This window comes from Pinus tabuliformis, chromosome 8, assembly GCF_031772625.1.
Source record: "Pinus tabuliformis cultivar Carrire ecotype Pingquan chromosome 8, CPIR1, whole genome shotgun sequence".
In the NCBI taxonomy this organism is placed as follows: Eukaryota; Viridiplantae; Streptophyta; class Pinopsida; order Pinales; family Pinaceae; genus Pinus; species Pinus tabuliformis.
The window spans coordinates 1,342,600,152-1,342,624,507 of record NC_142294.1 but is presented as its reverse complement, the minus strand read 5'-3'; positions in this window follow the sequence as shown (position 1 = coordinate 1,342,624,507).

Sequence of the window (24,356 nt, the reverse complement as noted above, 5' to 3'; positions counted from 1 at the left end):
ATATATTGCAGGGCCTACTGAGAATTCGTGGTAGGGACCTTTTTGCAATAAGTAATCATAGACACTGCTTGGTCCTTCAACTTCAGGACCTTCTTGAAAAATTTGCTGCCGGGAGCCTTCTCCCCACTTGCTAGTAAATAACTCCCTTTGAACCTCCGCAATCATCTCATCCTCCTCTAAATAATATGAATCAAAATTTGAAGGAGGTTCTTGAACTTGTTCTCTGGGTGGAGGATGTGCATTGTAAACTGAAGCTTCTTTGCTGACCTCTTGATGGGCATCCTCTTCTTGTGCAGCTTCCCAGGACCAGGATTGTTGTTGCTCTAGATCACTTGACTCTCCATCAGAGTCATACTCATCATAAGAAGGAGAATCATCGAATTCGGCTGAATAAGATCTATGAGGGTTTATTTGCAGGTTGATGACGTTTCCTTCTTTTCTTTCTCGACCACTAGGCAATGCTTCCTAATGTGAGTATATATCTTCTTGGAATGGAGTCTCATGACCATATTCAGCAGAATCATTACCCTCACGGATATTTTCAACATTAATATGTGCACAAAAATCTTCAAACAGAGCATTCGGTGGATATAATATTTTTCAATAAAGATGGAATGCTTTATGAAAACATTTTAAGGAGGATATGCTGCCACGAGCTATTGTTCTGTACCAAACTCTGAAATCTTCTTCTAACGAGTCCATGAGCAATTTCATTTGTGCATCTTAAAAAATAATACCCTACTATTCCATGCATTCATGAAAAACCTTAAGGTGTTTGTCCAACCTTCTATCTGTGTTTCCACTAAATCTAGGCAAATAGGTATTCCATTCATTAAATGAAGGGACATGAAGGGACATGATCGGGATAACCAACAATAGAAAAAAAAAAATTATGTGGGAAAATTTATTGGCGAGGAATGCACGAATGGCCATTTTGAAAACCCCCTAGGTGAGTGATCTCTGTTTTGAAGGTGGGAAATTTTTTGGCTTATTTAGCATTAGAGTGGGTATGAGGCTTCTTGAAAGCCAGGACAATCAAATAGACATAGGGATAGTGGAGTTTCAAGGATGTTTACCATAAAATTGAAATAGTGGAGTTATCAAGGTTAGAGATATTCAATCCACACTTCCCTTGCTCACCTAACAGATGGAATGTAATAATTTTGTCGTACAGAGGGGAAAATATTATAATTTGTTCCTCGACAATGATGCCAGAAAGATGTTGTCACTTTTAATGGAACATATGGCACAATTGCTTCAAGAGACCTAGAGACAGCCTCTGGGTTGATTATAGGCTAGTGCCTTGGACATCTTAAATAGAGGAGTGCATTTGAGATTATCTGAGGGATTAGTTACACTCCAATTGTCACAAAGATTTCAAAAGAGAATAAAAGGGGGCTTGGTTCAATCAGATTTCATGAAGGTAAACTCAAGGGTGGAAATGCTCAGGGGGTAAATTGGGCTAACCTCAAAGAGAAATGTCTGGTTATGGTGGCTGACACACAGCAATAGGTAGCTTAATATTGCATTTTTATTAAAGGTGAAGATGAGGAGAGAAGGGAGTGAACTCAATGCATATCCAACAAAATCCTATGTAGCAATGTTCCAATAGAAATATGGAAGTGGGAGGAGATGAAAGAGATGCAGAAGTGGAGCACTGGTTGGGGTTTCAAGCAATATAATCATGGGCACATTTGTATCCAAAATCTTAAGAAAATATGTCCACATTATAGGTACTTAAGTAAATCTATAGCTAACACAGGTACTATTGCTACTTGGTAACGAATATACAATCATGAACAAGGGAGAAACCGACAACTTCATTACACTATTTTACAGATAGAAAAACATATATGGAAGGTGATTATAGAGGGGCAAACATACTGTGCGTTGCCATGATTGGAATCACCAGAGAGCTTCATTAATCTTCAAAATGAGTCCCCTTCACTAGTCCATTTACATTCAGCAAGATGTCCTACGAATACCTTATGAAAAAGCATTAGAACCAAAATGGAACTCAAGAATTGTGGAACCTCTATTAAGCGTTTCTCACCCTTATTTATACAGAGGAGGGGGTCATTGAATAAACATTTACAAAATATCTCAACCCAAGGCCAACTGTCATATTGACTAGCTATCTAGGCCTGCGATAGATCTGTTGCCAAAAATGATTCCCAAGAATTTGATTACTTTCTCGAAAACAAACAAAAATTACAGAGTAAAAGTAATTAAAAAAAATAGAAAAGAGTGAACTGAATGATTATGGAGCACAATATAGTCATGTGGTTCCTGTGAAGGCCACCTGTGAAGGCCACATCTCTACCACAATGTATCCCTTCTGTTGCCTGCCCAGTTTCTGTCGCTTTTGCTTTAGCTGCCTGAATCGTTCATTCTCTAAAGCAGGGAGTGGGTCAACTGTGAGTTGCTTGTTACCCACTAGAAGTGGAGAATGTCTTGGCAGTCCTTTGCTGTGTATTTGAGTGGAGCCCCATGTTGAGCCATTAAGCTTCCTGAATCCCCATACCTTCATTTACTCCATGAAGACGTGCAACGAAATAGTCGATTTCATTTTTGAGGCCATTTTTGTCTTGGGTTTCTTTTTGTGGAGGTCTCCATAGTATTAGCCCATATCACTCTCCAACTGCTCCATGCCTTCATTTAATACCTTAGATTCTGACCCATACGCTGAAAAATACCCTCACCGTAACACTGAGCGGAAACAAAATAGACATTTTAATGTTTGTTGATATGGGTCGTTGATCTGGGCCTGTTGATACAGAAATCACAACATAGAAGAGGGACTTTTACCATATTTCTTAGTGATTTACAATTGTCCGGATGTGAAACTTCAATAAATCATGAAATGCATAAAATAACGCATCTAGAACCAAGACTTGTTTATCGTCATCGGAAAGCGAAAAGAGGATTTAACATTAATTTTATGGTGATTTCCCAATGTGCAGGATCTCAAATTTCTCAAACCCATAATACATAACCTTTCGGGTCCATCTCAATTGTAAGTCAGAAAGGAGTTTAGTGAAGGGGGGATTTATGTTTTGTGTGATACCCGATATCGATATCGCAATCAATAGAGAGGACCCTGTCACGATCGGCAAGAAGGTGGAAATATCGCGATCAGTGGGGAGGGACTTATCGCAATCGATGAGGTGAGAAGGGACTTAGATATGATAATTGGTGGGGAAGTTGTGATATGTGATATCATCAGAGCTTGCGATATGCAATATCGGTGGAGTTTGCGATATGCGATATCGACGGAGTTTGTGATATCACAATCGGAGAGTGGAGAAGAACCTTATTGTGTTAGGAAGGAAGCTTTGTGATGTGTGATATAACAATCGCAAAAGGAAAAGGAAGATGAGTGAATATGTATTGCAAAGGAAATGGGCCAATAGCGATAAAGTTTTATGGGTCGAAACCTTTAAAAAGGCCTCCAGTATGCTTGATGAATATTTTTATGATATTTCAAAAGGGGAATGAGGAAATATGGCTAGAGTTGGAAAAGGGTCACCGTGGCTAGAGTTTTTAAAAAACAAAGGGTAAAATGGGGTTTGTTAAAGAAATGAATTTTTAGAGAATATGGGAATTTATCCCAAACAAAATTAGATTGGACCTGCTGTTCGCACTTTGTATAACTGGAACTCTCTTTTTCGACGAGTGACAACAGAAGGGTGAAGGTGGAAAATAAGATTTCAAATAGAGACTTCATGGTAGAAGTATGGATTGTTATATTAAAAAGGTGTTAGATATAAATTAATTTTTTGTCCTAGATTGTTGGATGCATCTAATTATAAGACTTCAAAAGACAAACTAATCTAATGTCCATTTCCCCCAAAATATAGTCCAAAAGACAAAAAGAAACATTATATATATATATATATATATATATATATATATATATATATATATATATATATATATATATATCATGCTCTTTTGTATCTCAAAGTGCACCCAAACCTTTTCAAAGAACATATTTGTTGAATATTGTCCCTTAATGGTCATTTTAAAAGGAATGAGAATCCACATATTACTAAACCTATCAATTGCCACAAATATACAAACATGTCCCTTCCTTGTCCTTGGAAAACCACCCACGAGTTTTATGGACATGTAAATTCATGAAGATTTCCTCCCATAGTCTAGTAGGGATATGTAAGGGATAAAATTGGCATTAGTTTCTAATTTTGGATTTGTTAGTATAAAAAAATATGCATCATCTAATAAACTAGGTTACATCTTCTTGCATTCTAGGCCAATACATAAACCTCTATAAGTTGGAAGCTATTTTAATAACATCAAAATGGCTTACAACCATTGGGGGGATGGAGGGGAGCCACTTAATAGGAACTATCCTAGCATGTCAATTTTTGTGTGGGGTTTGAATAAAAAGGAAAGCCTAAAAATATATTCCATCATATTACTGGGAAAGGTGGGTTTATTATTCAACGTACCAATATATGCATTACGCCTTTTATATTTCATTTTCACTGAAATTATTGTGGAAAGGGAGGAGTGGGGAATTAGGGTATGGTGTTAGCATTTGGAGGGTAATGGCTTAGAAGCACAAAATCTATTTGCATTGGATAGGGACATTTGGTTTCTTTATTATTGGGCATAGGAGCTAGCTTGAGTTCCTACCCAGCGTAGGAGGAAGGAACCTTTAGAACCTTGAGCATTCAAGCTTGGCCCCATAATCTCTTTTTATGTAGATCAACTAGGATTTATCCACTGGTAGAAATTATAGTTCTATAATATTCTTATATCCTACACATCTTGTTAAACCAAATAAGGTGGACTTGCTCCCGGGATGGATACGGTTAGTGCCTAGAAGCTCTTTTCAGTCAGTGCTTGAAAGAAGTTCTACTCTTGGGAAGGTCTATTCGTGAAGGCTCTACTCTCAAGAAGGTCTACCCAGTGCATGAATGAAGCTCTAGTCACAGTGCGGCTAGAACTCTTGTATGTCAGTGCATGAATGTAGCTATACTCTCTTTGAATCTCTACTCTTTGGATGCTATACTCAGTGCATTAAGCTCTAGTTCGTGCCCAATAAGTCGTTCCCACCTGTTGTACGTGATCAATTTTCAATCCCCCATGCCCAGTTAGTGGTACGTGACAAGTATTCATCTGCTATTAGATGCCAAGAGTCATAGTCGCCAGTAGGGTTGTCAATGCCGATAGTAAAAGGAGTCGATCCGCTAGTCGATGCCAGAAGGTAGGTCAGCCTATCTTGATGTAATTTTGAATATATAAAGGCATTTTTTCTATTGTTAAGGTAATAAACAAAAATCCTCCAATTTGAATCCACCACTTATTTGGGTTTTCTAGAAGCTCTTAGATCAGCCTAGTAAGCTAGAGAATTAAGCTTCATTTCATAAAAATTGTGCCATACAAAAGAATGGAGGTTTTGTTCTATCAAACATGAGGTAGGAAGTGAAGAGATTAATCTTGGTAGATGTAGTTTTATTAATTAGGATGAATGAAAATGGTGTTTTAAAAGTTGAATGAAATATATTTTATTAGTATTATTTATTTTCAATGTGAGATTTTCCAAGGTGAACCTTTACAATCTATAATTTTTTTCTATCTCATCCATTTAGTGGGTGTTCCTACCTTGTGACAAATGGGGCATTAAGTTCGAACCATAATCAAAATTTAACCTAGTAGGATTTATTACGGGATGGATATCTATGTAGCGATTGTGAAAGAATAATGTTTCTATAGATATTTGACATTACTAGATGGAGAGGATATTCATATCAAGCAACAAAAAAAAATAGATCGATTTGGATCAACTGAAAAAATATAGGCCAATTTGGATTAGTTGAAATAAAAAATATGGTTTCTTAAAGAATGTGTTTTTTCTATATGGATTGTCTTATTGACGTTTGTATTTTGAATATCTTCAAATAAATAAGTAGGTTGTTGTATAAGGTTACATTTACTCTAATATACATTTTTTTGTTTTATTTTACTTTAATATTTTATTATAAGGTTGAATTCCTTTATGCGATGTGATGTTTTCCACGTTAACATTTAATAGAGAAGATGGAAATTGTGATTCCATTGAATTACAAAGTATTCAATCATCTTCAATGTTTGACAAGTATGAACATATTGTTACACATGTTGTTGGGAAATGGGGGTACAACATTAATTGAAAGAGTTTGCAAAAACAATAGAAAAAGGAGAAAATGTATTCCAAGATGATTGATGATGTCTAGATACACTATTATAACACTTAATAATAGAGAATTATGATCAAAGCATCACAATACATGATAAGTAATTTATTATGATATTTCACACACATCACAGTGGACCCATAGGATCTTTAATTATACTCCTTAGATGTAACCAATTTCCTTGAATTAGGGAAGATCTAGTCCATAAGAAATGATCCATGGTTGTAATTGATTCTAGAAAATGTGCAACATCTCCATTGGATAGTCAAATACCCTAGTTGATTCAACCATCCAGTTGAACATACCATTGGCTAGTTAATAGATGATTTCATGGGTAAACACATCAAATTTCTAGTCAACCACTTAGTAAGCTATTATTCAACTTTTCCCATCAATTATCTAGTCAATTGTCTTAAAAGCTACTCTACTATTTGGCCCATTGACTTTTGAATTGATCATCTCATCGACTACTCTCCTAGTCAACTAACATACTGCCTCTAGTAGAGGTGTTATGAATTAACATAACCTAAGGGCTTATGTAGGTTCCAACACCCCCTTATCAACGCAACATTTCAGAGGTTCAAAGGTGATTTACATTTGCAAAACATGCCCACTATAATTTTTAAATGTATAAAATTATTTGTTGCAAACATATTCTTAGTAAAAAAAAAATGATGCAACAGAAAATGAACACATTAACACATATATTTTATCCTAGAAACCTAAATAAGGAGAAACAACAAGATTTTTCAATATATATTTATTTACAGTAATATACATACATACATACATACATACATACATACATACATACATACATATATATATATATATATATATATATATATATATATATATATATATATATATATATATATATAGATATGAGAATGAAACTATAGTTTCTAAATAGAAATTACAAAACCATGGGAAAATCCACCATGTGCCACAAAACTACTAAATTAAAAGGAAAAGACCACCCAATTTTTTTCCTAGGGGTGTTCCCTTAAACCTTTGAGCAACGGGTCTTCCACATCCCTACAAGCCCCCTGAACAGGGTGGGATACCACCCCCACAGTTATGCCCCACGTAATGTATGATGCATCGGTATAGTCGTGCGAAGGATATAACACATACCCAATACTCTCTCATTTGTTTTTTTATTTGCACACATGGGGTAATAGGAGAATTGATCAAAAATCTAGTACAATAATTCCCATTGTTTCTCATTGATCAAGAAAAATTCTCTGTGACAAATTTTGTTAATGAATCTATGACATTCTTCAATGTGTCCACAGTCACTAGCAATACCTTCTTTTCTTCAACCATATTTCTCACAAAGTGATATTGAACATCAATGTGCTTTGTCTTAGAATGGTACAGTAGGTTTTTCACTAGGAAAATTGCACTTTAACTCTCACAATCTATCCTCACATCTCACTGTAGCAACATAATGCTTGAACACAACATCTGCAACGATACTTCTTCCTTGCTTTCATAAGTGGCTATAATGTATTTAGATTCTATAGTTGAGAGTGCTAGTGCAAACTATCTCTTGCTCATCTAACTAGTTACTCCTCCAAATAGGTTAAACACACACTTGCTTGATATCTTCTATGATCTAAATCTCTAGCCTAGTTTGCAAAAAAAATCCATGTATGTCCAATGTTGGTCTTTGCTAGTGGCACAATCCATAACTAGTAGTGTCACAAAAATACCTAAAAACACTCTTTATTATTTTCCAATGATCATTTCCTAGTTTTGAAATCTACTTTCCCAATACTACCACTTCATGTGCAATGTCCGATCTAATACAAATTATTGCATACATCAAACTTCCAACCACACTAGATTATGGAGTAGGGGACATGTCCTATTCCTTATTCTAGGCCTTGAGGCATTGATCTATTGAAAATTTTACACTTATAGGAGTAGGCACCTTCATTGGATTACATTCCTACATTTTAAATCTCTACAATATTTCCTCAACATACTTCTTATGATTTAACTAGAGTTTCTTGTTTTCTTGGTTTGTTTTAATTTCCATGCCCAAAATAAAATTTTTAGCACCAAGATCATTCATTTCAAATTTAGAGGACAACTGAATTTTCATTTTCGATATGATTCAATATCATTTTCAGTCAACAACATATCATCCACATACAATACCAAATACATAACACGATCACCAACTAATTTGAAATATACGTAGTGATATGTTTTGCTTCTTGTGAAGCCAAGTCCCAATTCATAAGTTTTAAATTTTGAATAGCACTTCCTTGGTAATTTCTTTAGGCAATACAAAGACATTTTTAGCCTACATACAAACTCTTTTTTTTCCATTCATAGTTTAAAAGACTTCTAGCTACTTCATGTATATTTATTCCTCCAGATCCCCATGTAGTAATGTTTTCTTCACATTGATTTGTTCTACCTCAAAATAAAAGGAAACAACAATAGATAAAATAAATATAATGGAAGTTAACTTGGAAACATGAGAGAAAATATCACTAAAGTCAATTCCCTCTACCTAGGAATAACCTTTTGCTACTAATCGAGATTTGTATTTCTCCACCCTGCCTTTTGCATTCAAGTTTTTCTTAAACACTGATTTTATGCCAATGTGCTTTCTTCTAGTAGGCATCTCCACTAGATATGAAGCCTCATTATTGTCCAAGGATACCATTTCTTCAACCATGGCCCTTTTCTAGATTTTTCCATATTTTGAATCCACTCTTTCCGTAACAATTCTAGGATAATCATTAGTAATAAACATAGAAATTTCATGGAGTATACCTTTTTTGTGGCTTTCTTTCCTGAACTAATCTCCTTAGTGCTTAAATCCATGGTTCTTCTTCTTCTTATTAATGTTCTTCTCTAGATTTTGATTCATCATCATTTAATTCAAACTCTACCTTCTCTAGTTATTTATCCCTTTGTAGGGATTCCTATTTAACAACATCCTTGATTTCTCTGAATACCACATATCTACTATGCACTACCTTCTTATATTTTAGGTTCCAAATATTATAATATTTTATACCATCTTTATGTACAACAAAAATATACTTTTCAAATTTCTTATCCAACTTACTCATATTCACCTTTGGAACGTGTATATAAGCATCATGACCAAATAACATGAAATGTTTAAGAGAATATTTCTTACAAATCCATACCTAATGTGGAGTCTTATCATCCAACATTAATGAGGGTGATCTATTTACCAGGTAACACTTAGTGTCCACTACCTCTACCTAGAATTATTGTCCTAACCCAACACCACTGAGCATGCTACTTTATTTCTCCATTAGTTTCGTGTTCACCCTTTCTACGAATTCATTCCACTAATATTTGTGTGGAGTGGTTTTATTCCTTGAAATATCGCAATTCTTATAGAATTATTTGAATTCATTCTTGCATAATTCTCCATAATTATATATCCTAAGGACCTTAATTTTCTTATTTGTCTAATTCTCTACAAGATCCTTAAACTCTTTGAATTTGTCAAGGACTTAAAATTTATTCCCAAGGAAATAAATCCATTTGTTACTTGAGAAATAATATATGAATAATATATAATACATAGATTTACCAAGTGATGGAACCAACATATGTCTAGACATATCATTTTGCACCAACTATAATATTCCCTCTCACCTAATAACATTGGGGGAGAATCTTTACCCAAGTTTTCTTCCTAGATAAACAATGTTCACATAAATCAAGATCTATAGATAAATTAGACATAAATTTTACCATACATTACTACGTAGCGCTCAAAGGTATTTCTCTCCAATCAAGGAAAATTTTAGGGGCTAATATTCATAGGTGGGTTAATTTTCCATGCTTTTTCCAAAAAATTGATTGGCTAATTTCCGTGCTTTTTAAAAATGATTTGCTAAATTTTTATTGTATACAATTATTTTACCTTAAAGATCGGAAATATTCTATATAGGTTATGCAAAAGGTCATTATAAATTTGAATATTTTTAGAAATATATCACCAAACATTTTATAATTTTCACATTAGGAACTAGTAAGGTTCGCCAAGGTTTCTAAACTTTCAGATAAATTTCCATCCTTAAAATTTTCCCTGTCTCCAATATGTCCCAACCTTTGATTCCATAACATAGTTTTTTCTCCAAATATTACAGGAAATGTTCCTTCTTCTACTGCAATCCCAGGAACAAAAATATTGTCACACCTATTACTAACAATGATTTCTAATAAGTTATACAAAGTCCCAATATGAAATATTCTCAAGAATACCATTCCTCCTCAAACCATTCTGTGGGTTTCCTTTTCAAACATTCTGTTTACATATATATCATTCATATGGCTTAAATAAAACAAATTTCTAGCCAATTCTAGGATGCATAAAATACCTGGAAATGTTCTAATCCTACCACCCATGAGATTCAACTTGATTTTTCCTCATCCTATTTTTTTGACTATTGATTCATCTCCTAAGAAAATATTACCACTACTATATATTTTATACTCGGAAAAGCAGTCTTTGTGATGAGTCATATGAAAGGATTTTCCTAAGTTGAACAACCATGTGTTATGATATACATGTGTACATGAAGAATTAAAATACACATACCCTCCTTCCTCTAAGGGTGTTTTTTCTACTATATAAGGAGAATCATCAAATCCCTTACCTTTCTTAGCAATTTTGGATTTACAATATTAATTATAAAGACTTTGTTTTTCACATCTCAAGCATACGTTTATGAATTTTCCTAGAGATTCATATCTTCATGTAGATTTAGACCTTCCACTAGAGAGATGATTTTTATCTCTATTATAGGAGTGTCGTCTCACATAAAATGTGGCTGTGTTTTGAATTTACATGTTTTTCCATCTCATCTCCTTCAATAACAAAGATGACACCATTTCACTAAAAATTAATGTAGTTGAACTAGACTATTCTAAGAACTAGACAATCCCAAGAGTTAGGTAAAGTAAACAACAAATATTCATATGAAATCTTAATATCAACATATAATAATTAACTTACCATAGTATTGAAGGCATTCAGATGCTCTGTCACCAAGTCTCAATTATTCATCTTTTGGTTATACAACTCTTTTCGCATGAAAAATTTATTCACCAGGGACATAGATTGACACAAAGCTCTTACCTTGTTACAAAAAACCTTTGTTATAGCTTACCCTAAAATATTCAGTGATAATAAATCTAAAAGACACAATCGTATTGTGTTATTTTCCTTTAAGCCAAATTGGTTCATTCTTTTGTCGACATCACTGTCAATGTAGAACATGAATCCACAATGGTCCACTAATATATATCCACCAATAAATATTCCATTTTGAGATTCCATGGCTCAAAACTTTTCCCATTTAATTATTTGATCTCTATTTTTGAACTCTCACCATTTCCTTTCACCATAAAAATCACTTCCATATATCTCCCACTATAATAGGGTGTAACATAGGCCTGATATAAACCCCTTACACACAAAGGCATCCCCTTGAAGTCAAAATTGATAATACCAAATGTATGTTTTAACCTTGTAAAATTAATTGTTGCGAATAATTTCTTAATAAAATAGAAAATATGCAATGGAAAACACACGCATTAACACAAAAAATGATCAGCACTAAGAAATTGGAAAAAGAATTCAATATATATTTCCATACAATAATGAAATTAAATATAAACCACCCACACATTTACTATGGAGTATAATAAATCCATATTTTATTAATCGAAACTAAAAAAAAATGGGAAAACCACCATGTGCCACAAAACTACTAAAGTCAAAAACTATATGTCAAAAACCACAAAAAATAGACAGAAAAAAAAATCCCAATTCCTTTTGGGAGTGTTTCCCTTGAACCTGCCAAGTAGGCGGGGCTTCACTCTCACCCCCTCGCCCCCAACTTCACTCGACATAACATATAATGTGTGGGGATAGTCATGCAAATAACATAAACATATCACCATCGATAAAACATTCTAGAGGCTCAAGGGACGAACTTACATCTGCAGGAAACCCTCCATACTTGTAACTTCTTGAAGCTCGAGAATATTTGAAATATGAAGAACTTAGCTTCGTTTAGTGGTCTAGTGAATATGTCAATGATGTAATAATTAGATGTGCAACAAATAAGAGTAACGACATTTTCTTGAATCGTTCTTCTTAACCAATGTGCATGAAGTTTGATGCACTTTATCTTACTATGTGCACAAGCATTCCCAAAAACTCGAATTTAACTGTAATTATCACAAAATATAGCAACCATGGATTCACTATTAAACCCAAGCTCTCTTAAGAGATGTTTCATACTTCCTCTATATTGATATTAACTTCACTACAATACTCATCTTTTATAGTTTATAGAATAGAATAGAATTGAAATTCATACCTAAAGGTGGACTTACAATTGTCACTATCACTTTCCAAGTTGGACTTGGTGAAGCCAACTAACAAGTCAAAATTGTGACCACACTTAATTACAAGTTAATAGGTAGCCCTGAGATAAGAAACAATTCACTTTGTAGATTCTAGTGGATTTCATGTTGATTTTTCATAAATGAGAAACCAAACTAATAAAAAAGGAAATATTAGGTCAATTGTGAGTTAAATATATAATGATCTCAACCAACTATTGATAAACCATGGTGTCAACTTTCAAAGACTGACAAAATTTAGTTAACCTAACACTCACTTGAAGAGGGGTGCCACATGATTTATAATTTTCCATTTGAAGATGTTTTGACAAATCCTGTACATATTTAAATTGAAAAATAAACAAATTATTATATAGAGGTAAAAGTTTAAAACCAATAAAGTAGTGCAAAAGGCTAAGATATATCATTTCAAATGTGGTAGAAACTCATTTATTCAATATAAGAATTAGATCAAAGAGGATGATTGGATATGACTAAATCATCAACGTATACAAATGTCAACAATAATCAAATTATCATGAGGATCATGTAATACATACATATTATGATCAAATTAGCATGGATTGAATCCAAAATTCCGAAATAAATGATCAATTTTTACATTCCAATCCCTAGTGGCTTATTTCAAACCATACAAAGACTTTTGCAATTGTCAAAAAAATCTAGAATCTATCACAATGATGGTGCATTTCTCCATACCAATTTCTTTCTATAAGTCACCATGCAGAAAGGATTTTTTGACATCCAAATAGTAAATCTATCATCAAAAGAGAGTTGCAAGGGGAAGAATAATTTAAATTGAGTTCATTTTTTATTAGAGGAGAAAATTTCTCAATCTAGTTTATGACTTGTAAAAAAAAAAAATGATCAAATAAGTTTTATGACATTTAATTGAAGCTTAAGAAGTAAATTTGGTATTTTAAACCTATCGACATTTAATAGTGTTCTTCAATTTAGGTTAGGAGACAAAATCCCATGTGATCCTTGAAAAGAGAATCCATCTCAACTGCCATGGCCTCGCCCCATTCAATTTGTCTTGGTGCATCATTATAGGAAATCGGATCACAAGTCTCAGGACATGATCCATCAAAGAAACACTATGTCATGTATCCAACTTAAAATAAATGGAACACCTAAAATTTTCTCAAAAAAAGAATTATTATCCCCCTTAATCAACCAAATTTTGTTCTTTCACATCTTCCCCCTTGAGTTAAACATCGTCCTCGATGTTTCTTCCTCCTTCATCACTTCTAAAAAGTGAAGGAAATGATTCTCGAATTTTTCTTCCATTTCCCAGGTAGCCTCCTCAGGGTTGAAATGCTTCAATTTCACTTTAACCTAGTGATGGTTCAATTTCATAGTTAATTTCACTCTTGTTTCAAATTCATATTAAATTCCACCATGTCTCCTCACATGCTAACTAGATGCTATCAAATTTTCATTTGTGCACCTAATAAAGGTCACAAATATTAATATAAGCACGTCATCAATAGTAATTAACTACAATATATTATCTTGTACAACTATTTAATGGATATTCTAAGTGTCATGGAATCTATTAAATAACTTCATTGTAAAATCTCTAAACATGAGAATTGCCAGTTCCATTTTTATACAATGATAATAATACTTGTAAGCATTAATTACGTACCTTATGATGCATGGTGGCTCACAACTAATGATTTGTCACATCAGACATCATCATTGTGATTTTTTTTATGATTTCACAATATCAATGTACATCAACCATGCATTATTAAAGCTTAGTATAATTTTCTCCCTTTTTCATTCTCATAGTTGTTATATTAGTGTATGTTTTGTTCAAGTGGACTCAGACATGCCCATTTTATGTATTCGTCATTTTCTTCTATTCCCTTTCCACCATCTATTTTATGCACGAGGTTTGAATATGGTTTTGCATCTCAAGTTGGGTTTCTTATTTGACTCTTCTTCTACAAATTTTTTCCTTTTCCTTCCTCACTCCCAAAAAACCATAAAGACCAAACCACAAAAGGAAAAAAGAAAATAAACCACTATAACAATACAAAGGAAGTAACAATAAGCAACATGGCCATGCTCAATGTCAATAAAATACAACAAGAGAATTACAATGAAAAAGTCATACAAATTTTATTTTTTTCCACACACATCTCATCTATGAATTTCTCACAACTCACTTCTTGGAGTTTCCATCCCTCTCTATTTTTCATATAGTTGGTTAAGGTGTTTGGAGGTTATGTACATTTTTCTCTTTGCAACAACAATGGGGTTTTTCCCCCTTGCACTATTGTGCATATCAAATATCGCAACACACATCATGTTAGTACATTTTTCCTAAACATAACCATTCCTTCTATTACCTCCTAAGCACATATTCATATCATGCACCTAACAAAATCATTCAAGAATACTTCGAATATGCCTACAATCAAAGTGTCATAGTCAATATTTTTAGATCACTTATCTAGAGAACCAATGCCTGGTAAAACATTGTTTCCTAGTGCATTTATCACATTGGAACCACATGCATGTCAACAAGTATAGGTGTCATTTGTGCCAATCACCCATCTTTTTCATAGCCTTGATTTCTTAAGACCACATACAAAAAGTTCATTAGCTCCCCAACTAGCTATCAACCTATTCTTGGTCACATATTTACCATTATTCACTATTAGTCATCTGAATTATGTTAGGGAAGTAGACTCCTAGAGTCTTTATGCATGCACATCCATTATTTTATGCACATAACATCTCATTATTTGCTATATGTTTGGTGAACATGCATATATTCACTCTTTCATCTTTTGCATTTTCATCATGCCTATTTTTCATTCATCACCTTATGGCATCTTTCGAAATATTTTGAAGGAAAATACATCAAAATGGAAAAATCCTCATTAAGATATTTTCCCCTCATAGTTATGGTTGCATCACTCATCCATAAACCTTTGCAATTCCACTAAGTTGCTCCGGGAAATTTAGTTACATCAACTCAAATCAATTTGTAACTATAGGATTTACAGTGAGCAACCATTCTAACCAATCAAAAATTTCTTGTCGTATTTGGTTCCAACCAAACCTAACTCTTTTATTTTGTGAATATTTTATAAAATATGCAAATTAGTGAAACATTTAATGGATCTAGAATATGAGTCTGTAACCCCATAAATATGGTATGCCCACTACATCTTCTAGGTATATTCAAAGCAAGCATTGTTTGTACCCTTTCAAGGTGCATTGCACTTCCTTCTTAGGAAATTTACATGTTATTAAAATTGAATATGATTTTTATTAATTCACACTTACTAAATTTGGAGAAAATTCGATATGTTTTTGAATATTTGCAAGACTATTCCTAAGTTATTTCAGCTTATCTGGTTCCTTGGACTAACCTGTTAGCGCTCAAATCTACCTCAGGCTGAGGAAGGAAAAACTCAAGGCCACATCAAACCAAGCTCAGCCTCGTAGCTAGCCCTACGAGGACAGGAGAGGGCTCTCTTCGGGTCTATCTCAGCAAAAGGTCTCCAAAGGGGCTGAGATGACTCAAATTTAATACTGATTTTAGCCTAGTAAAGAGATAGGAAAGTTTGATTTAGATTTTTGAGCTTTTTGTTGGAGAAATGGGAAAACCAATTTTGGGTCCGAGGATTAAGGTCAGATCTTTGCAGAATTCGAGTTGGGGCGAGGTAGGCAATAGTGTTGATGCCTTTGATCAGGTGTATGGATGGATCAGAACGACAAGGAGCTGAAGAGGGCAAAGGAGAACATGGATCCTCTCCATACTGGTGAAAACATGTAAAACTAAACAAATTTAAAGGAAGAGCACTGTGAACAATGAATTCAACGTCATTTACTCATTCATTTAGTTTCAGAAGCATAAGAAGGAATGGCATACATGTAAACATGAATAAACTTACAATAACTGAGAAATAACACCATCAAGAACTGAAAGCCACAAGAATCCCAATAGGTGCTGCAAAATCTCTGATCTTTCCTTAGCCGAAATATGAAAAATATATACAATAGTGTGCCAAAATCTTCCCAAGAGTCCAACCTGTGCTACTGACTGAAAATTTACATATATAGATCAAGCCAACTCATTCCCTAACCTCTAGGGGTCAAGCTCCTCCTTCTAGGAGTAGTTTGAACAAATTCTAAACATGGAGCAAGAATCTAGGTGACCAAAACAACCTGCCTCTAAAAAGAAGGAAATTGATTCATTACATTAATTTTTTGCTATTTTGTGAATGAATCATCTAGAATAAGGTAAATAGGTGCCAAGTTACCTCATACACATCAAATTACATCATGCTGGGTCAAAAATCACATCAAGAAGTGAAACTGGTGAAAACTGGCCGAATTCCTGAGCTGGAGGATGAAAACTGGACCAAAAACCTCTATGCATAGCACACCTTTCAGCCTATTTTTGGGGCACTTTCCAACATCGAAATCAAGCTCACAACATCTGGTTGGACAGCTCTGGATGTCTATTATCCAGCCCAAGTGGAATTTCCCAATTTAGAGCTCATTTGACTCCTAAAAATTGCATTCTCCCAGAAGTACTTCCTGCTGTTGCAAAAGGTGGCAGCAAGGTGGTTTTCATGGTGTTTTTAGGCCTTTTAATCATCCAGAACTTGATGAAATGCCTCGAAAATAACTGAGCATGTATAAATTACCATGAAAAACCCAAAAATCTAAATTTTTTCTCCAGCAAGTGTCCCAATCAAAAGCGAGCGCGCCGACGCGCTACCCATAGAGCGGAAAAAACTTTTTTTGAGACCAAAAATTTCAAAATGACAAAAATTTCTCCGAATTTGCTTAAATTTGGAGCGAAGACCCTCCATCATGTATCATGCTAAGCCAGCGAAGCCTCAGCCAAAACTCGAAGTGGATCTAGCCTCTTTCACCGTTTTAGTGCTTTGCTCAACCTCCTTTGCAAAATCTTCATTTTTGCTTTGCCAACATGCATGCGAGCCCAATAATGATTTTTCATGTGACGAAGCATGTCTTTGTCTCTATTGGCCTTCGCCAAAAACTCCTCCAGATGTCGATTGACTTTCTCAATCCAAAATTTCTGCTCAACAGGTGTCAAATCACCAGGTCTTTTTCGGGCTAGCCTTCGGTCTTCACAGATTTGTCACAGCTCTATAAGTGTATGCTCATCCTCTAGCTTTTTATTGCGCTGCTCCAAGTATTTGATTAGACATTCTGCCTTCAGTAGCTTCTCATTCAAGCTATCAATCTCGGTCTTTTGCTCTTGGATGATCTCTTTCAGCTTCGAGCTAGGAGAGCTCCTATCCACATCACTCAATGCAACATCAACATCATAACCACCTGAATGGCCCTCCTCATAAATTGACCTCTTGCCTCTGTCCTGAACCTGTACCTATACTGGAGAAGAAGGCGAGACCCTTTCCACACCATGTGGAGATAGTACTCGTCGTGTAGCTGCAAATAAGGCCTTGTGGCCTCGCTGATATGTCACATATGCTGGAGCATTGACATGCTCGGTCTCAGGAATGTCAAACTGATGTGAAGGCTCTCCCTCATCATGAACTATCTCGGGAGGTGGCTGTGGTGCTGTGAAAAAGTCACGAGAAATAAAATCCTCCCAAGTAATGCCCTGCTGTGCCAACTGATGAACCACTACGATCTTGATCAGTGCGTAATGATAAATACTTCTATGCTGCTATGCTGGGGTCTTCATTTGTACTAAAACAACCATCCTCTCTATGTTACGAAACATGAAGTACGAAATGTTCATCAGACGTACCCTTGTAAAATGCATCAACAAATGGACATGGTACGCATAAAGACGCGAGAATCTGCCCTCACAACTGAAATACTGAATGATGAGTTTCATCAAAGGTGCAAACTGATCATTCAGGTATTGGAAAGGGAAAACCCTGCTCAAGTGCCTCATATACCCAGGTTTGATGTATGGCTCATAATAGGTTTTCTCTAGCTACTGACGCTTATTCCATTTTTCTCCAATATTTGGTATCCCAGTTGCCTCTGCAATAGTATCTGGTGACAAAATGAAATCAACTCCGGCGAGGTTTACATGGCCATTATGTAAATGTAGAACAAGCAAGCGAGCTAGTTCACGATGATGCTAGATTTGTGAAATTAGCTCACAATAGTGATAGCATGACTGATAGCGAAAACAATCCATTGTAAGCGGGCAAGCCTGAAATTGAACCAAAGAAGTGGACTCTTCTCTGAGATGCTTACCAACTTTGCCACCTCTGCGAGGCCTCCGTGGCACATTACCCTCTGTTATGGAATCACTGTCATTCTCCTACTCATAAACTGAATCTGTGTCTGACATGGCTTTGAAAACACAATGTCTGCAATATGTAGGATGTCTGCAATATGTATGTTGTAGGTGTGGTGAAATCACAATTTCAATGCATACTCAAAACCCAAATATGTTTACCGAAGCATCATAAGAATTAAGCCAAATGGTAATAACTCTATTTCAGTGTATTGGCATGAAACAGTCACTGTTTTGATCACAAGGACAATTTTGACAAATGAACAAAAGTATGAAGTGTACCCTTTGTGATGTTGGCTAAAACTTGACAAATGAGTTATTTCACCAATGGAGAATGGGAAAATCTTCACAAAGCCACCCACATGTCTTTTTTTTTTAAAAACCCTAAAGAAAGATTTTGGTATGAGCATAGGGTTTCATTTTTCTACACCCAATACATCAAATTTCCCACCTCAAACATACTACAAACAATTTAAAATTGACTGAGCAGCCATGAAACACCTACTTGCAAGTTTTGAAGTTGATTTGGCAAGATCTGGCCGAATTAACAAAAAATTTTGGTGCTGTGACTGAGTGCGTAGCGCCCAAACCCAACGCATAGCGCACACCTATGTGCGTAGCACCTGTGTATTTTTACATTGGCCAGTGAGGCCCAGTGCGTAGTGCCCACCTGAGTGCGTAGCGAACAGACCCAACGCATAGCGCACACCTCCAAACACTGTCCATGGGTATGCAAACACAGTTTTGGCCTTCACAAACTCAAACACGATTTTGCCTTGGGAAATTTCAAACAAATGGACTTGTTTCCCCTTTTATATGTGAACAAAATATATTACCAAATCAGATTTGATTTAAATTGGTTCAATAACCCACTTTATAATGTTTGGCACTTTGACATCTTTGGTCTTTTAATACAATGCTGTTCTTTGGCTTTTCCTTGCTTTTTCTGAGTCTTGAACTGATAATACTTTGTTGATTTTTGTAGGGATCCGACATTTTGGCTTTGGAGAAGATCAGAGGCTTGCTCTGAAGCTTTTGAAATGAAACAAATACAATTATTTACAATAACAATTTTTAGTTCCAAAACAGAGTTTTGGACTAAAAATGTTTTAAATGCTTTCTGAGAAAAATATTAAATGAGAATGTTTTGAAACCAACCTCATGGCCTGCGGGCTTTATTATGTGTATGCAAAGGACTGACAACCCTAGACTCTAGGACTAAATACTTTTTAACGAAACTAATCTTTTATGACGATGAATGCAATGATCATGTACTTCGGTGATTTTTGAGAAATTTTTGACTAACCTTGCAGGGACAAGCATGAGGAAACACAAGACAACCAGACCCCCTCATCAGTCAATGGCATGCCCCTAGCGAAATGCAACGAAGTGGAATGAGCGAGACACCTAAAAAAGATATGAAAAAGCGAAAAGATCTCCGGCGGAGGGCTGTAAGGGCCGACTCTAACATTGGCTCCAATGGGGATGGTGGCTCCTTGGAGATGCCAAGAACGACAGATCTCTGAGAGAGCAGACAGTGCCTCCTTCCATTGGGCGATGGAGTCATTATTTCAATCAACCACACAAAATTTTGACCCATTTCTTAATTGAAACTGACTGAAAAGAGTGAAAAACTGGCTCAACAAACTTCACACTAAAACTGTAATGAGACTCAGAACGAAATGCTGCCTATTGGCTGCTTATTTATTTACAAAATATACCCTACTTTGCTGTAAAAACAATGAATCAGGTAACTCTGAAATGCCAGATTAACCATTCAAGTAAACCTGAGAATGATGCCGCTTGAGAATGCTTCCACCAGGACATAGGTGTAATTGCTGGCAGCCCTTCATGCATGTGATGAATCTGGCTATGTATAAGACAGCTTGATCTATCAGTCAAACTGAAAAACATTTCCATATACATCGCAATAGGATAGCAAAATTCAGACTCCGTTTGCTACCCCAACTCTGCAGTACATACCTCCAGCTGCACACTGTCAATGCAAAGATCTGTAGGTAACTCTATTGTTTCTTGTTTCGAAGGAGGAAGAGTTTCCAAGAACTTTTTAGGGTCTCGAAAATCATATGACTGGATCTGCTCATTCAAATACTGAATTTCCTTCTCAATTCTTTCAACAACTAACTCACAGACACCATTTTTAGCTTCAAGAGGTAGCTTCGGAGATTTCAAACATTGAAGCAAGGCACTGAAAAAATCTTCATTAATTTCAAAATCTGCTAACTGATCTCTAATTTCTTTTACAGCTTTACACAGTACAGGGTTTGCCACATACCCTACCATTGCATAAATGGATCAACGAGCACTGGAATGTCTAGATCGAATTGGAGTCGCTAGGTGAACGTTTCGGCCTTCATATGTGTCTGACTGCTGTCCACCATCAGCATCAGATATGCAACTTGATTTCATGTACTCGGACAAGACAATCAACAAGTTGAATGTCACATCAACAGCAAACCATCTTCCCCAATATGGTCGCCACTATGTTAGCGCTCAAATCTGCCTCAGGCTGAGGAAGGCAAAACTCGAGGCCACATCAAACCACGCTCAGCCTCATAGCTAGCCCTACGAGGACAGGAGAGGGCTCTCTCCGGGTCTATCTCGACAAAAGGTCTTCAAAGGGGTTGAGATGACTCAAAATTAATACTGATTTTAGGCTAGTAAATTGATAGAAAGGGGTTTTTGATAAATGATTGGGTTTTTTGGGCTGCATGGGGCAAAGACAGCAAGAGCAGAGATTTAATCAAAGGCACATGTTATTTCATAAGGCGAGGTAGGAGTGAAGTTTAACAATTAACTTTGAAATAATATGGGATGAAAAGACTATTTAAAGAGCTGAAAAGGGTATTAATCAATGAGTCCTTTACAGACAGAAGACAATTACACAAATACTGAAACGCTCTTTCGAGGCAGAGAAAATAAATTGGGTTCTACCTCTCTCACTGTAAAGCATTCAGCTGGAGATGATAAAGAATGAAACTATGAAACATTACAAAGACATATGAAACTGAAGAAAAACATATGCTAAACTTTCACACCACAAGAATCTTGTAAATCAGAGCTGTACTCTTCAATTAATCTATGTCAAACAATTGTACAATAAAGCTCTCTGTTCTCCTCCACGCACCTCTCAGAACTCTCTCCAAGTGATTTTTTAATACAATAAATAGACTCAACTCTGAAAAAACCCATCGACCAAAATAAGGGATGGTTTTATCATCATTAAACAAACAAAACTAAAAAGCTAATCAGCATTTCTGAAGATAGAATAGCGCTCCATTTTCCACTTGATTATGTTGATAACTGATGAAGAGGTGGCACTTATAGGTGTCAATCCCATTACTGAAGATAAACATAGGCAATCAAATCTTGTTCTCTGTTGTGGCAAGTATTCTTCATTTTATTTTAGGCGTATTTTGACTTGGCATTTTTCATTTGCTATTTTAAATAAAAACCAATTTTTAATAAAACTAGCTCTTTTACTTTTTATCTCCTTCTTTTTCACAATGCTCACGTGTAACTTCTTCAAAAGCAGCTGAAAGTTTGAAAGTTGATCTTCTCTATCTTGGCCAGCTCTTTCATGCGAAGCCAAGGTGTCAATATGGGTTGTGCAGCTGTTGAAGATGCAAAAAGAAGTTGCTGCGTCTTTCGTATTATGTTACACATGCTTATCCTCTGACACGGAGTTCTCAAGATCAGATCGAAACAATTTCAAATCGGATTGCAGGCTACTAATTTGCTGAACAATGCCAGGCGCTGACACGTACATAAGTGATGCTCCTTGCCGATGTGATAATATGGCTTGTACAACTCGCACAACTCCTGTAACAATCACCATTGATTTGGAGAGGAACCATAAGTACATACTAATTGAAATAATGACTAATAGTGCCAGAAAGTATTTGGGTGGAGCATGAATAAAATGCACTGGATGACTGTGCAACAATTTTTGCTCAGATTTTCTTCTCAGAATAATTGATTGTTTCACCTTCTCCACTATAAATCAAATATTGTTCCATCTCCTCTCGCTTGTGTATGATTTGCTACTTTTTCCCTTTTCGAAATCAAAGCCAATCCATTTCGAAGAGAGCTGGTAAATGTTTCATTTTGGAAATTAGCAATCAAATCTGACTCTCCATCTTTGTATCTCTTCACTCCACTTTTTGAATGTTGCAGCTTCCCTCCAAGGTGTTGGCCAATGGAAATAAACCAGGAATTCCAACTTTGATACTTGTTGGAATATTTTCTCAGCTCTTTCATTACTAGCAACTCCATCCTCCCAATCAAGCAAACCATTTCCAATATTTCCATTCCTGCGATCAAAGTCCATTCTCTGGGGATTTTTTTATGAAAAGGAGCGACTTACAGATATAAGCGGTCTATCATCGATTACAGGACTTTTCAATTTTGGACTAGAAACAAAGATAATCGCTTTGCCTTCGAAATGATACAGTTGTGACCCAAAACCTGGACTTTGATGAAGTTCATCTACCATTGATGTTTGTGCACTTTCTTGAATGTCCCTGTTCAATCCAGAACTTCTTAGTTCTATCGTCGATCAAATTGGAATGACAGAGAATGAAATACAATTCTCTCTTCAACCAAGGCTTGTTTCCCAACATTGATAACACCACAATCATGCTAAAATCTACTGAGCAACCTTTAGAAGCCTACTTGCAAGTCGATGGAGCCGATTTGATAAGAAATTGGGCGCAAGACAAAAATTTTCTGGGCTCTGTCACTGTATGGGTAGCACACGAACCCAACGCATAGCGCACACCTGTGTGTGTAGCGCCTGTGGTTTTTTACACTGGCCAGTGAGGCCCAGTGCGTAGCGCACACCTTGTATAGGTAGCGCCCGGCAAGCCCGTGTTAATTAACACAAGACTCCCAAAATAATGGTGGACAACTTTTTACCAAAGGTATTATAACTATGTGAATAAGCTGGCGAACGTGTCTGAACTCCATTGCTGTACAAACTCCGATATCGGCTAACCAAGCCCGATCAACCAAAATACTATGTTACATTCATATGAAAATACATTGCAGCAGCCCATTAGGCCATTACTTTACAATGACATGCACCGATATGACCTCTTTCTGGTTGCTTCAAAATTCAAATGACCTTGGGAATGGTAGAATCAGAGATCGGTATTAGGTAATCAGAGGTATTTGGATTACTATCAACAATATTTGATTGTGAAGGTGAAGGTAAAGATGAATAGGACTGAGGAGGGTTGACATCTACAAAGGGAGGTTGCGTAAGTGGGGGAAGACTGGGGTCCTTGCAGGTGAGCAACGAAGTAACCTGAGACATGGCAGGACGTAGAACTGCAGAAGCTTGACTGCATAGGAGAGCTATACGAGCAACGTTAATTGCCTCATCGTGGTGATGTTTCTCTATGTTGTCA